Source organism: Solanum tuberosum, unplaced genomic scaffold (genome assembly GCF_000226075.1).
Source record: "Solanum tuberosum cultivar DM 1-3 516 R44 unplaced genomic scaffold, SolTub_3.0 scf00550, whole genome shotgun sequence".
Lineage (NCBI taxonomy): Eukaryota > Viridiplantae > Streptophyta > Magnoliopsida > Solanales > Solanaceae > Solanum > Solanum tuberosum.
The window spans coordinates 88,597-93,115 of NW_006239472.1; the positions used below are offsets into that span (position 1 = coordinate 88,597).

The window sequence follows — 4,519 nt, forward strand, 5'->3', positions numbered from 1 at the left end:
GTAGCAACAAGTGTTTGGACATTTTCATGGTGGATGCAACTTCTATACTTAGTGATTTCCTAAAAAACTTTAAATAGATTTTGAGTTTGGATCTCTTTAATTTTAAATTTTAATATTATATTATATTTTTTAATTAATTTGTATTAGCCCACGGGCCGGCCCTACCTATATTTCTCAAGCCCCACAAATCAGCAGGCTTATTCAGGCGGGGCTAAAAAGCCCTTTTTTTAAATGGGCTCCAAAAATTTTAGCCCAGCCCTATTAAATCTCGGGTTAGGCCAGGCCGGCCCAACAGGCCTAGCCCATATTGACAGCTCTACATAGAATAGGGAAGTATACATTTTATGTGAGTTCGAAAATAACAAAACATTTTATGTGAGATTAATGCATTGCCCTTATTACTTATTTATCACTACTATCTCTCCCAGTTGATTAAACTAAAATACTTTGTAGTTTATTCCTTATAATAATAAAAAAATGTTAGAAAAAAACAATTGGGTAGTTCACTAGGCACATGCGTTTGCTTCTAAATTTGTCTAAGTTGTTGATCAAGAAATTAAATATTCTTGTGTGCGGAGCTCGGTGCAGTTCATTGGTTCGGATGAATACAATAATTTTTTCGTAAATTTTATATTTGTACTAGAAAAATTAAATAAATATATATGTGTATTAAGTTATTAACTTGTAAATTCCTACCAAAATTGATTGATGACTCAGTGCCAAAGAACCATGAAAATGCTTTCCTCCTCTGCTTGTGTAGGCTATACAAATACCACCAAAAAGGCATCTGATGTTGTAACATAGCAATTTCATTTACCTCTCACCTATAGATTAATGTCAAAAATTAAAAGGCAGATTGATTTTAAATATTACATTCACTTTTCTTATTTAGTTGATCAACATTTCGTTCCAAGTTTGATTGATAATAAAGTAAAGGAGTGACCTTTATTGTAAGTCTTATTATCAAGTTTGATTAATTCCAGTTTCTTTTTGGAAATTGATTAGTGATAGTCATAGTCTTAATAAGATAATTAATATAAGTTGATACGATCATATTTCATTTCTAAATTTTAATTTTTACTTGTTCAGATCGGTTTGTATGTTGAAAATAATTTTTCATATCACTTTTACTTGTTAGTTTTTCAGTTGTCATGTGATACCAAAAAGAACAGTATACTTTAATATATTTGTGATATATGCCACACTGCATTCATTTCATATGTGTCAGTCATAAATTAAGTCACTGGGAATATTATAAGATAAACTCAACGTAACGTCACCACTCTTGTGAACATGTATGGTAACAATATTTATTTTTATTGTCTATATAAACAAGGGAGAGTAATGTCATTTTGTAAATTTAAGTGATTTCAATTCTTTTGGATCGAAGGGGTTTGTTTCTAATTCAAAAGGGGAGGGAAGTATTGTTTGTTTAACATCGTAAATCGCATATGAGGTTAAGGTTATAAATTTAAATAAAATTTAAGGAAAGATCTTTGATAAACACAATAATTTTATACTAATGATTACTGACATATGTGACAATCATCATCGACCAATACTATCAGTCTTCCACTTTTGAAGAATGTGTAAGTTACCATTTTATAGTTGACACGTTATCAAATCATCTACTCAGTCCCTTTTGAAGGAACCTTCGAAAATTTAGATTAATTAATGTGTTACGTGTAAACCTTGATGTGTAGTTTTGAAGATTATATTTGAGCATTTGCGCTTTGTGCATTTTACAAAGTATCAAGATGAGAGTTGCTTACTTGAATTAAGGGTCTTTCAGAAATAACTTGTCTATCTCCACGAGGTAGTAGTAAGTCTGCGTACATTCTACCCTTTTCAACCTTTTTCAGTCCTGACTTTGTGGGATTTCAATGGGTATGTTGTTGTATCTTTATTCGGAAGAATCGAGCATCAACCTAAATTAAAAGAGAAACAGGCCCAATGTAAAGGTATAGTTGATTGATATACATATATATATGGCTCATTGTTTGCATATAAGATATTGATACCTGCAACTGACAATTTAACTATACATTTTAGCCCAAGAGGCCTTAATTTGAATAAGAATAGACTGCTTGGAAAATTAAAGAATTGAGTATTGAAAGTTTAATGTCATAGACTATTGGCAAGCAGAGATCAGAGAGATTTGTTGATCTGCACGCGGCCAGTCCCCTAATTAATGTACATGGATTTTAGGTATCTCAAAGTGCTCATATGTATAATTTGCAGAAAAAATGTTGCAAGTCAAGTCCAATATGATGTGTTCCTAGTTTTTTTCAGTAGTATATATGTTACGTTTAATTTCTAACACGATGCCATAATTTCGATATTATAATTCTCATTGTCAATCCAATACTATATGAGTACTATTTAAAAAGTTTTTCAACTTAGTTATAATATAATACATCTGCATTCCAAGTAAATCGCAGCCAAGATTACAGGGACAAGATAAGATAAATACTACTACTACTACTTTTAGTACTTTATTTATGTAAATTGTAGTAGAACACCTAGTATAAAACTTGTGCAGACAGAGTCAGTCACAGAGAGTACTAAAATTGGCAGAAAGTAGATAAAACAGATATAATGCTGATAGATTAATTCATGAAATATATATAGTATATGATCATTTTAGTGTTTTTTTTCTAACACCTGGGGTATGGAACGCCGCAAGAGCGAGCGACTTTCTTGGCACCAGGAGAGTTAACATACTTCTTTAGAGTTGGGTTCTTGAGGTATTGGCAAAGACAAGGCTTTTGTTGTTTGATTTTGCTGCAGCAGAGTTTAGATGGAGGTGATGATGATCTGATAGCACCTAGGCAAGGGCTTAGCTGAACTGGGCTACATGTTGCAGCAAGTGAGATGTGTGATTCAGCAAGAAGCATCAGCACTAGGATTGTCACAAGCACAAGTTTTGATTCTCTCTTCATTCTCAAGTGTTTGCTTAGTAAATGATTGGCTTAGATGGAAGTAAAAGAAGGAGCAAATTTGGGATGAGTTGTAGTTGGCTTAGCATATCTTGGCTCAATTTATAGAGGAGGTATTGGTACAACAATATACTCAGTGTAATATCACAAGTCGAGTCTAGAAAAGATGGTGTGTACACAGTCAATTGTTTCTGAAAGATACTCGATCGACTCAATGGTATAAGTTTGACTATTTAAGAAAAAGCTTTGGTTGAAGTAGTTGAGCATGATGTTTAATTACCTCAAACTATATATGATTACTAAGATTATGGTGTCCCACCAAATCCAAAATCCAAAGTCACTAGTTCATTCTCAGCTTCAACCAACACACGCGTGCAACCATGGTGCCTTCTCCAAATATTGCCCTGCTTATTTTATTACCTACTTCTCTATCTATGCATATTCAAAAGGGCGGAGCTAGTATTTAAACTTTATGAGTTTTAAATTCTAAAATAGCGACATCAGGTAGTAACTGAATTTTGAAATTGATTGTTGCATATATAATATAAATACAAGTATGGATCAAAAGTTATTGAATTTAGCTGAACTCGTATGTAACCTCCCAAAGTTAACATTTTTATATAATGAACAGGTGTAACTCCAACGAATTCAAGTTTAGTAGTGGGATGAGATGCCTGAATTATAGTCGATAATAATATATTGCCACATTTGCACCATAATTCCGTTGTTGGTAATGGCCTTGGCGAATGTTTCCAAAAGCTATTTTTTTTTCCCCAAATATTTCTATGTCAGTTACTACTTTGAGCTTTCAAGATAAGCATGGTATGTTAAAACGCTTTTCATACTTAACTTTTCACCCTTCATTAAGAATCCCTTTTCCCAACCTTCAATCATTTCAGAAGAGAAGACTAATCTCACACGAATGTTCAATTTACTGCTACAAATATTTACACCAAAAAAGACTGAAAATTATGCCGTATTCTTACTGCTGGGGTGGAGCTCAGCCTCCAAACCGTATATGGGACGATTTTTGCCTCATACAGATTTACTAAAAAATAATTTACTTTTAAAAAAATATATATATATAAGCCTTTTCTAATTATTGCAATTATTAAAAAATGCGCCATGCGCAACCTGCTTTCGGTTATGATAATTGCAATTATTAGTACACAATATTCTTGCATCAATGTTTCCATTAATTAATTAATTTCATAACATGTTATTGGTAATCGTTCACCATAAATTGAAGTGTTAAACAGTAGAAAATTGAAGTATATATACTGACAAAGAGTGCTAAAACATTTACCGGTATTAGTTACAATTGTTATTGAATTCAGTGTCGCTATAGGCTTTAGGAAAATTTAAAAAAGTGTTAGTTGTCACTAAAAAATATTTTTGATGTAGCGTCAAGACAAGTGTGAACAACATCTTGTTGGTGGTGGCACAATATAATAAGGGCATTAGCCAAGTAAGAAAACCTCAACTTTTGTTACTTATACCAACCCACTATAGGAACCCTTGAGTGGTAGGCCTATGCCATCAAATGCCAATAGATTTGTCATCTAGGGAAAAAGTGCACC

At 32.6% G+C, this 4,519-nt stretch overlaps 1 protein-coding gene across 1 annotated transcript in view; it reads right to left on the reverse strand.

The window, feature by feature from the left end:
* The window catches only part of LOC102583512 (tetratricopeptide repeat protein 7A), a 12,393-nt gene extending 9,289 nt beyond the window's left edge, over window positions 1-3,104 (reverse strand). Inside the window, exon 1 of the mRNA XM_015304425.1 lies at window positions 1,773-3,104. The gene's annotated coding sequence lies outside the window, so the exon portion shown is untranslated. The remainder of the gene's footprint in view (window positions 1-1,772) is intronic.
* Window positions 3,105-4,519: the final 1,415 nt, after the last annotated feature.